An 11,861-nucleotide genomic window follows, 5' to 3' on the forward strand; every position below is an offset into this window, starting at 1 on the left:
GAGCCAGGCTGTGTCCTCGCAGAGGCTCCTCTGTTTGGAGGATCCTGGCTGATTTTGATAACTGACCATTTGGGCCACTTGTTTTTTCCTCTTCTCATGCTTTACATTCCTGTTCCTATGTTTTATCAATAAATTCACCAATAAAGAGTGAGGCCTTGAAACCCTGAGCTCCCACCCTCAACCCCAAGAAAAGCAGAACCCAGGCCCATGCATTCTTTCTCTCTCTCTCTCTCTCTCTCCCTGTGACCTCACTGTGTGGCCCCAGGTGTCCTGGGGTCCTGTAAATAATAAACCTCTATTTTTTTCAAAGTTTCCTGATGATTTTTGCTGAAGGATCTCTTGCAATCGTAATAAGAACCACAAGGGCCGGTGCAACCACAACATTGATTATTGACAGGCGGAGAGCTACACAATAAATTGGTGTAGTTGGCAGGGCTGTGTGATTGCACTTGGAATTAACCAAGGGTGATGCCTCTTGACCTGCAGCTTGCTGAACAACCGTCTGACTCAGGTGAGTAACGCCATCTGGGGAAGGAGCGCTGCTTGGCGGGGGTTGCAAGCTGCTGTGTGCTTCTGCTTGTTATCGCCTCTGTCGTGTGTTCCCTGGGGTGTTGACCCAAAGATCACAGCTGCCATAACAATCCAACACTCTCCCCAGAGCAGTGTGATCAAGGCCATCTGTCTAGTGACTAACTATAACGGCCTTAATTGACTATTAATGTGGGGAGGGTTCTCCATGCCTTGAGGCCAAGGAGAACTAAAGAGGAGGATTGGATGGCAAGGCTATTGTCATGGTCCAAGGAGAGGCTCTGGGCTAAAGGACATGAGGACAGGATTCCGTAGGTGAGGAGGACGAGAGACCTCTGCCTTCAACCTCTGAGTCGGTGAGTTGTGCCCAGACTACGTGTCCTAACCCGGAAGAGTGAAGTAACCTTGCACCCAGAAACCAATGGCACCACCCCTGACCCAGTGGGGTATTATGGATCCAATCCCCGGTGTGATGTTGCTAAAAAAATAATGGACAAATATAAATGTCCGGAACACCTGGGGCCAGCACTTCCTGTGAACCCTGAGGAGGGGCATCAGCTCCTTGACAAATGCAGAACGCCGTGGAAGGCCCCTGGGTGTTGCTCTGTGCCGTGCATGCCAATGTGCCAAGGCTCTGGATTAGGTCCCAGAGGCCTGGCGGCCTTTCCCAAAGACTCTCTGCATTGCCCTATGGAGGCAGACCGGAGAGGTGTCTTGGGACACCCTGGAGAGGAAAGAGGCCACCTATGAAGAGGGCTCACAGTGACGTCATCCGTAATGTTCCACTGGCAACACAGAAGATTCAGGTAACAGGACAAAATCAAGTAGGAACTGAGATCAGAAACTACACCTCAATTAAAATGGAAACTTTTATTGAAGATTTTATGCAGCAGAAAGGAGAGAGGGGAATGAATTGGCTATTGTGGGACTTTTTGTTTGTTTGGAATGAGCTCTCTATTATTATTCACAGCTGCCAAAGTGCACCAACTCGCTGGTATCTCTAAACATCTTAAACTCCATAACATTCTTAAAGTTCCTGTAATTAGGAGGAGCACCCTGTAAAAGTAAATCTCTGGACTCAAGGTCAAATGGGCCCTCCTCAGGGTTGGAAATAAAGAGGGGGTCATTTGGGTCACTACTGTCATGGAAATGATAAACCTATTGGGCTTCTAAGGGTTAAGAATTCTAAGTAATATATGTTATTAAAACGTCTAGAAATAAGGAAACGTCTATATGCAAGGAAAATAGATGTGTTTTTGGGTACGAAACGTATGAGGTATGGAGGTTTTTTTTTTTTTTTTTTTTTTAAGGAAAAAGAAAATAAATTTGTCCTAAAGTAAAACTGGTTATTTCAGAATGGGAAATAGGAAAATAAAGGACAAAATGGGGTATACAGTTGGGAAGAGAGAGAGAAAAAGAATTTTATCTTGTGTAGTGAAGTTGGGTAAACTTGGATCATTATTACAAGGTGTGTGTGGTTTTTTTTTTTTAATCTAAGCTTTAATAGCAATAGTATGCTTATGTAATTTTCTTTCTTCAGCTGAAAGGACAAAGTTTTCTTGGAGTATTGGTATGCTTCTGATAGATTACAAAATGCTTTTCTTTACCATAAGTAATCTGGCTAGAAAGCAAAGATTTTGTGTTTTCTCAGAAGAAATAATGCTAAAACTTCTTTATGGATATTCTTGTATGGATATATGTTATTAATATGTGTTCCAGAAATTATATGAAATTCCTAGAAATCTTATATGTATGTTATCATTTGTAATTCTCATTATCATCTTAAAGTGTTGTATGTCACAGAAATAACCAAATTTCCTTGTCAATTGCATTATAATGAATTCTCATTAGATATTTAACCATGGTCATTTTTAAGTCTTTTGTCATTTACAGTTATTGTTTTACTCTGACGCTTTTTACAAATGTGTTTCATATTCAGAGAGATTCATGGAGAGGTCTCTGACAAGTATTCTGGAATATAGGTTTCTGGTAATGTTCAGATCATACCACTGACCTGGGTAGGAATTTACATGACACTAGTAGAGAAACTGATGGCTTCATGAAACTGCCAACAAAAGATCAACAAGAATTAATTACATGGGAGTGAATGAACTGATGAGGATAATTATAATTTTGTGACTTTTTTTGAAACATTGTTGGTTCTTTAACCTTTTGTTTTTTCCAGATTTAGGGAATCCTATTCTCTTTTTTTGTTTTAATTTTATTTATTTATTTATTTTGGGCAGCATTGGGTCCCCGCCGCTGTGCGCAGGCCCCCTCTAGCTGCGGCGAGCGGGGGCCACCCCTGGCTGCAGCGCGCGGGCTTCCCACTGCGGCGGCCTCCCCCGCCGCGGAGCACGGGCTCTAGGCGCGTGGGCCCCAGCAGCTATGGCGCGCGGGCTCAGCAGTGGCGGCCCGCAGGATCTAGAGTGCAGGCTCAGTAGTTGTGGCGCACGGGCCCAGCCGCTCCACGGCATGCGGGAGATTCCCAGACCAGGGCCCGAACCCGTGCCCCCCGCGTTGGCAGGCAGGCTCCCAACCACTGCGCCACCAGGGAAGCCCTCTCTTAAGCTATCTATGATTTACAACAATTTGGTAAAGTATATCTTTGTGAACAAAGGTGAAACGTTTATCTTTTTCTCCCTACATGATCCCTGCAGAATTAGAAAACTCTCAGTGAGTATTCTTATTTTCATGGCAATATAGTTATTTGCATAAGTTCAATAAGATTCTATTCTCCTTGTAACAGGACACAATTGGAAACATTATTTAATTCCCAAGACTTTGACTGGAAGGTATTATTTGAGAATGTGCATGGACTCAGATATGACCAGACAGTTTGGAAAGCCAACCTCGTAGCCTGCTTACAGGGTTCCTGGCAGCCTTATCAGGTGAGTAAGGGAGGTCACTTCCTGGCAGGTGCAGGAATGTCAGGATATCTTGGGGGTCTTGAGAAGAGAGGAATTAACTCAAATCTATAGGTGTTGGCAGGCAAAGCCTAATGGCAAGTCCTCGGCTTGGCTTCCTAGCCTCCTGAGGCTTTTAAAAGTTCAATCTGAGATTCCTTATGAAAAGTTCCTGCAAAGCAGACTTAAAAAGAGCCAATATGGTCAGTTGGAATTCTTGCTGCACTTATGTAAATAATCAGGCCAGTTTATTGAAACTAGACTTAATTTGTAAATAAATTAGTCTTACTATGTTGTCTTTGATAGCAAGGGGATGATTGTAGACAGAAAAAAATGTTTCAGTAGGAACTATAATATACAGTTGTGGATATTAGATTCTAGTTCTGTTAATAGTATTTGAGGTTTTGTTTTTGACCTGTAAAGTAGACTAGATCCTAAATTCTCCGTTTCCTCTAATCTTAGGCCTCAGCTCTACAAACTAATGTTTCCAGTTTTTCTCCCACCCTCTGACTTGGAATCATTGAGAACTAAAACTGCCTTTTTCCTAAAGCCATGCAAGCTAAAGCTGGACAATTTGATACAAACTTGGAGAAATCACAGCAGCTCATGTTGCCACAGCAGCTTCATGCTTGTTGCTGTGTGGTCACTCAGAAAGACCACCAGAGACATTCAAACTGCAAGTAGGGAAAAGATGTCAGGTTGCCATTGCCTGCCCTCACTCCATCTGAAGATGCTTCAAACCCAACGTCTAGAAATCTTACCTGGCTGCCTTCAGAACTCAGAAACTGGGATTATAGTCTGCTCCAATCACTAACCATTGTTTTTCCTTTGTTTCCGTAGAAACACCGCTTATTAAAAACCTGATGCAAGTATGTGCACCATGTAGGCCTAACTTGGGGAACCCACCTGCATCGCCACTTCCTGAAATGAGACACAGCCTCTAGTTGAACTGACCTACTCTCGGGACTAAGAGAGGGTTCAATGAGATAAAGACAACTCAGCAGCTCAGGACAGGTTCAAACCTTCTTACACCAGGTGGCCAAGACAATAAAGTAGTTCACAATGTCACCCAAATCTTTGACCAGATTCCTCGGGCCCCCAAGATCACTGACTTAGTTTTATTGCAGGACACTTCAAGTTTGGGACAGTGGATACAGACTAGATTTCAGACTACTGTCTGTGTATTTATTATAGGATTTGTGACTAGAATCCTATTTAGATATGTGCTTTCTGAGTTACAATGCACCCTACCCCTGACTTAGCACATCAGCTACCGAGGCAGTTACGTTCTCACCATCCTCACCTTTGACTCTGATGGCTTGGCATCACAGGGTGGGTGGTAGGGTGAGCCCTAACAGGTGGGGTTTTTCCTTTTTGTAATGCAAATGCCTAACTTTAGCTTTGATTGCCCAGGCTCCCACTTCAAAGAGGGCATCAGCTTCAAGGAAGGCTATCTGGGAAAAGCACATTGCTAGCCACACCAGATACAGAGCCAGGCCACCTTCCCCACTGAGGTGGCTTTGTTTGGAAGATCTTATTTGATTTCAGTGAGTGACCATTGGGGCACTTGTTTTATTTTCTCTTCCTGCACTTTAAATTCCCGCTTTCATGTTTTAAATTCACCAGTAAAGAGTGAGCCTAGGAAAACCCCAGGCCCCCACCCCAAGTCCCAGTAAAAGTAGGACCCCAGGCCCGTGCTCACAGTATCCTTCTCTCCCTCCCTCCCTCCCTCTCTCCATCTCTCTGTCTCTCTCTCCCCCTGACCTCGCAGTGTGGCACCAGGTGTGCTGTGTAATTTCCAGATCCTGTAAGTAATAAACCTTTATTTTTTCCAGTTTCCCAATAGTTAGTGCTGAGGGGTGTCTTGCAATCATAACGAGAACCACAAGGGCCGGTTTAGCCACAGTGCTGGCTTATTGACAGGCTGGGACCAGCACACAACAGCTATTAAGATTCCTTTTTGGTGTTTGAATGATAAAATGACTAATGTTATGTGGCATATGCCATGGGTTTGCACAACTGTTGGCACACCGTGTTTTCTAAACAACAAAGCAAGAATGTGACCGTGGTCCACCCAAGCCCCGCTGCAGAGGGGGTGGTCTAAACAAATTCTGGAATAAACAGTTTCTGCTCTTTTTGACATTCTGTTTAAGGGCATTCTTTGCAGATGTGGGAGTGCATTCTGTTTCATTAGCAGAACTGACTTCGTATTTCAGACTTCGGGAGGAAGGTGTCTGGGTGTCTTCATGGTAAAGGTTACTATTATTACTGTTTTGCAAATGGTTGACTGATAAACGGAGAAAAGGATGAAATTTGTGGGATATGCTAACACCTACAGATGCATCAGTCTGGAAGGAAGGGTTGAAGTGGGGTGCGGGCAACTCAGCATTTGAAAAGATAGCTTTTTCACATGTCTAGCAGGAATCTTCGTGCTGATACTATTAGACTGAACCATATTAAATTACCAATGTTTGACTGTTTTTAACCTACAAAATGGCAGCTTCATATGGCTCAACCAAATATGTTTTTCAAAAGAGGGAGCAGTAATATACAGATATAGATCCAGATCCAGATACAAAACCTGCCTTTCTGCCACCCTTTCTTTCCTCTCTGACTTCTTTCTTTCCACTTTCTGATAAAAAATTTATTTAGTGCCAGCTTTGTTTCAGGCTTTAATTTTAGGAATAATTCATTTGATTTGTTTCTTCTGTATGTTCCCAACTTAATTTTAATTTTACCGCTATGGACAGCTTCATGGTACTCTCTGAGCACATTGCCACTGCCCACACAAGAGCTGGCTCATGAAGGTACAGGGTACTGGGAGAGCTAACGAAGATTCTGGTTTTGGTCTGGGACACTTCTCCAGTGATGGGGCTCCTGCTTTGCCATTTAGGCTTTGAGTCACTTGCGGTGTGAGACCTCGAGCTACGAAAGTATGTATGTCACGTTTACTGACCCCACACTTTGTTAAATCTGCTCTTTCCTGTGCAGTCCTTTATTTGAGTTTTTCAACAGAGGACTAAAAAAAATGAATGGAAGCAATTTAATTCCTATGTTTTCCTGGCAAAGATAAGAAGATAAAGATCCCAGGAGAAGAACTGAACGGAAACAAAGCTATCAATATTGAAGAGAAATGTACAGTTTGACTCGGAACAAGTGTGCTTGTCTGTAATTTTGAAATTAATGGCAAGAAAAGTGAGGTTGCGTGGAAAAGATGGGCACTTACATGAAGGCTTCAAGGAAGATGGGGACAGATGAGGAGGGACAGTGGGGGAGTTGCTGATGGAGCAGAGACGGGTATCCAGGCGCGGGTGTTGGGCGCTCAGATGTGACCCTGGGGCAGCTCGCCCAAGGAGGGGAGACCATCCTACACCTCCCCTGCCTCCTCCTTTTTTTGCCAGCACGTGACTGGGACGTTGATTTTCTGAAGTTGCATCAATAGCAGATTTATATTCTCCATATAAATACTTTCACTCCCTGAGTCTTAGAAAACGGGGCATCCTAACTCTCCACGTGCAGGGTCCAGGGCATGTGGACACAACCTCCTGGCATTTCTGTCCCGGCAGCATGGCTCCACTCGGCAGCGTCTGGAGGCAGGTGTTTCATTGCACCGTTGTCGCTAGATTACTACTCTCATCATCAGAGTGACCAGCTCTTCTCTACTTCTGCTAACGTTTTAAGGAAGTACGTTGGTCAGGGGCGCCCACGCTGACCAGCCACGTGACCTGGGTGCCTGCAGGCTGTGGGCCACTGTGGGCAAGACTGGGATGTGAACTCGGGCTGCAACCCTGGGGCCATTAACGGCTGTCACATGTCATTTGAATTGCAGTAGCAGCTGTTTATAGAGAGAAGCTCCAAGTTGAATCACTATGTACTAAATTTGTAGTTACCCATCTGGATAACAAAACAAGCTATTGGCAGGAAGAAAAGGAAAATTACAAAAATTTAACAGGGCAAAGTACGCATGCCGCGTATACTTTTCGCTCTGAAATGCAAGATTCAGTAAAGATGATTTCCACGTTGGGAGCTTGGCCTCGGTGGGTTTAGCACCGCCCTCCTCTGACGCGGTTCCTGTGGGTAGTGCTCTGCTCCCCAGCCTCCGACTTCTCAGGGTTTCTCTCTGGGTGGCTCCATCAAGTTCCCATCATGCTGTAGCATCTTCCTGGAATGTCTCCTTTTTGACCAAGACTCTCAAGCTGCCGCTGCCCTTTGTCTGCTCTCCTGCTGCAGCCCCTTCTTTATATAATGATCTCCCGACGTCCAACAGTCTCCTATTATCCAGAAAGGACCCTGCTTTTGTAATTTACAAATATTTACTAGCCACCAAGAAAGCGCTCAACTTTCCACTAAAGAACTGAAACTTTGCTTTTGGACCTGGAGAGCCACACACATGACGGTGTGACAGAAGTACCCGGGCACGTCAAATCACATTCCATCCTCAATGAATAAGCCCTGGGTGACTGAAATACATCACAGATGGATGAGAAAATACGAAAACAAAAAAACCTTCCTAAGTGAAACCATACTGATTTACCTTCTGTGAAATAAATAAAGTAGGATGTTTCTTTCAAAGATATGGAATGAATCCATGCAGTTTGCTATAGTTGTTTTAAAGGAAACTATATTTTAAAAATTTTGCAGGGGGGATAACTAAGTTGACCATTTTTCTTTCTGAATGGATAACAAATATTTTGCTCTTCAAAAGAGGAAAATTAATTAGGAAAATCAATAAGCAAGCCATAGAATGGGAGAGAATATTTACAGTACATATATCAGACAAAAAGCTTGTGTCTCAATAATATAAAGAACTACTATAATTTATCATAAAAGACAAACAACCAAAAATGGGCAGAATAGTTGAATAGGCACCTCACAAAAGAAGATACATGAATGGCAATATGAAAGGGAAAATTGCTCAATATCATTAATCATTAGGGAAATGCAAATTAAAACCACAATGAGATACTTCTATACACAGTTGAATGTCAATCACTTAAAAAGATTGACAGTACAAGTGTTGTCAAGGATTTGATCATAACTCTCAAATATGGCCAATAGAGTGTAAAATGGAATAGTCTGGGAAAATGTTTGGCACTTTTTCAAAAAGTTAAACATGCATCTTCCCTGTGTCCCAAAAATTCCACTCTCAGATATTCATCTAAGAGAAAAAACATACAGGTCCACAAAATGCCTCATGTGAGCATGTTCACTGAAGCTTTGTTCGTAGTATCAAGAACAAGAACAAGCCCTGAGGTCCGTCACCAGGAAAGTGGAGGCACTGTGGTGTGTGTATACAGGGGATACTTCTCACTGATACAGGTGTACACTTCTGATACGCGTAGTAACATTAATGGATCTCACCTATTATGCTGAGTGAAAGAAGCCAGACGGAAAAGAGTACACAGTCTATGACTCAAATTACATGAAGCTCCAGAAGAATTCAAACAAAACTATGACAAGAGAAATCACAGACTGCATCAGGGGACTGTCTGGGTAGGGACAGAGGCACCTTCTGGGGTCGTGGACACCTTCTGTCACCCACGTGGGTTCCTTGAGTGAATGCATTTGTCAAAAGAGAACGTGCTGCTATAGGTAATGACGTCTCAATAAAATGTTTCCTAAAAGAAAAACAGACACAGGCGTGTGTGCATATTTCCAGTAATGGTTGGGGAATGTGACCAAACAACAATTTTAGTGGTAAAACTGGATCTAACTTCTGCAATATTTCATCCATTTGCTTATTCAACAGCTCTCGTCCTGCGCCCGCTGTGCTCCAGACCCTGTTCCGGGACTTGGGAGACCACAGTTCAGTGGGGACGTACAGTCCTGGAGCTGGCAGCCAGCCTGAGGACGGGCTTCCTTCAGGGGGCTGGGCTCCCCGCCTCCATCTCGGTGGGAGACTTTGATGGCATCCGGGCTGGTCACCGGGGACAGCTGGGCTCATTCCTGCAGAGCAACGACCATGACTCTGGCCTAGGGGTCTTCATGATGATGCTTTAACTGCCCTGCAGCCCACCATTCAAAAACCAGAGCTCTAATTCCATCAGGGGTAAGTGCAAAAAATAGATTTTGATGAATGAGTATTCCGGAAAAGAGGTAAGAGAAGTAAATGTAATAAGTAAAAATTATGCAAAGGGGAAATTCAAAATGTTGAGTAATTTTCTACCCCAAATATTCAGACACCATTTTAAGCTTCTTAACTCTGGTGCTAGTATTGCCTTCCTCTCTCTGTTGCTCAAATATCACTGCAGTTGGTTGTGTGCACACGGGCCTTCCTGCTACATCTCCTGTCCTTTAGTTTAGTTTGTTTACAGAACTGTTCTGGACGGACACGTGTGTGCACCTCTTTCTCCTCCATCCCAGGAACGCCTTTCTAGGTTGGAAGGCCCACATTTCTGTTCATGTTCTCTGAGCCCTTGCTCTCTTTTCTTTACATGAAAACTTGCTTGTGTCCCTGTCCTGTCCTTTCTAACGTCTTCAGTCCTTGATGCTAAAGGGCTGACCGAACAACATTCAGGCAAAAGTCAGTGGGGCTGGGTCCCAGCAGCACACCGCTCACACAGGCCCTTCAGAACCACAGGCCTGCATGGCGTTGCTGGCACAGGGGTCAGCATGGCCCAAAGGCCTTTTGTTTCCACATTGCCTAAATGTTCATCTTCTCCCCACATGTGACGGTGTGTCTTCTGTGCTGTATCAGAGAAAACCACTACTTAATGCATATTTTTCTTTTGCCTCAACAGATTCAAATGTTATGAGGTTTTTCAGGAATTCCCTTGAGTTTGTACCAAATCTTTGTATCTCTTTTCCTTCATATTAGACAAACATGTTTGACATGAACTATTTCAAGGACTGCAAATAGAGGAGAGGTCTGAATGGATGGCTTTTACTTCATGGAGAGTTAGTAAATCTCAGAAAATAATAATCTGTGCAGGATGCAATGAAGCTGAATAGTTAATCTGCATAGAATCAAGTACGTGGTATGGAGCCCACGTTCCACGTGGCAGAGCCCCAGTTCCAGACAATCACCGCACAGACTGCCAAGAAACCAGGACTTGGGGAAACTACGTCAGCCTTTGAAACAATACGAGCTGTAGGCAAATTACTGACTAATCATAGAACAGGTGGCTCATTTAAAACTTCTTACTATTTCAAGAGAGTGATAATTTTTGTATTGGTTGTGAATCTTAAGGGCATAGAAAGGTGGAAGAAATGTTGGAAAGAGAGTTAGTGCTGGCACAAGAGTTTGCTGTGATCACAGTGCAGAACGATCCGCATACCTGCTGGCTCCGTGCTCCTGGGCAGGTGAGAGTCAGGCGGAGGTCCCCTCACCTGGGACGCACAGCCACCTGGAATGGCTCTTCCTGGGTCAGAGGGCAAAAGTGCAAGGTGCCCAGCAAACTCTGCCCTTTGTGGCCTTGGCCAACATCACGTCTCTCCATATTCCAAGGTATATCACAGGACCATGGCCAATTCACCTCTCCCTGTGGAGGCTCAGTGAAACTCCAGGACTGGGGGCTGGGGGCACAGTTCTCCAGGGCACAGGAGGTGCCACCCAGCACAAGCTAGAGCTGCCTGAGGCCTACGCTCAGCTGGATGTGAAGGCGTGTGGCTTAGATGAAACAATATTTGTGCACAAACCGCTTTTCTTTGTGATCCTCACGTGTGTCCGTATGACAGTAAAGAGCCACAGCAACAAGGCAGCCACAGCAAAGCGATCCTGTTCCCTTCCCAAATGGTAGTGGTACGGAAAAGGAGAAGTATTTGTCCAACTACTGCTACTAATATTAGAGGAAGGAATGATTCCGCTGATTGCCTGATGACCCTCACTCTGCTCAGTTATGGATCCCCAGCTTTCCTTGCTGTACCTGGAGTTGAGCTCAGTTCCATACTGAGGTTTCTCTCCCCTACTGCAGTAGCTCAGATAAAATCTGTCTTGTCATTTTAACAAATGTGCAGCACATTATATATATATATATATATATATATATATATATATATATATATATATATATACACACATATATATATGGCATCCAACTGATGTGTTCAAAGATCACATATGTCCTGGTGGTGTAGAAATCGATTCTTATTTTCATTTCCTTAATGCCTGCTGGATATTCCCATCTGTCAACCCCACAAGCAATTCAAACTGACATCCTAATCTGGACTCATTATCTGTCATCCCCAGCCAGCCTCTGTCTGGGTTCCATTCTGTCAGTAGCCCCATCACCCATCCATTCACCAAGCTAGAGACCTCAGAACCCCCTTGGGCACCTCTGTGCTGGGCCTCACCTCCACCCCGTCCACTTCTCAGTAAACAAACTTATTTTAAGAGATTAGTTACAAGATTATCAAAATGAATTTAAGAGGCTAGAAACGAGCTCATCCATTGAGTGGCCACAGCAAAACACCTCCCACAATTGCAGA

At 44.1% G+C, this 11,861-nt stretch overlaps 1 long non-coding RNA gene across 3 annotated transcripts; it reads left to right on the plus strand.

Annotated features, from left to right (window-relative positions):
- Positions 1 to 354: 354 nt before the first annotated feature.
- LOC133102593 (uncharacterized) lies at positions 355 to 9,234 on the plus strand. 3 transcript variants are annotated; one of them, XR_009703007.1, is made up of 3 exons: positions 355 to 511; positions 3,278 to 3,419; positions 9,184 to 9,234. It is a non-coding gene; the product is annotated as an uncharacterized LOC133102593 (long non-coding RNA). The 3 variants fall into 3 exon arrangements; XR_009703005.1 differs by lacking the exon at positions 9,184 to 9,234 and adding an exon at positions 4,275 to 4,337; XR_009703006.1 differs by lacking the exon at positions 9,184 to 9,234 and adding an exon at positions 3,897 to 3,981.
- Positions 9,235 to 11,861: the final 2,627 nt, after the last annotated feature.

The sequence above is a fragment of the Eubalaena glacialis genome, chromosome 12, assembly GCF_028564815.1.
Source record: "Eubalaena glacialis isolate mEubGla1 chromosome 12, mEubGla1.1.hap2.+ XY, whole genome shotgun sequence".
Classification (NCBI taxonomy): Eukaryota; Metazoa; Chordata; class Mammalia; order Artiodactyla; family Balaenidae; genus Eubalaena; species Eubalaena glacialis.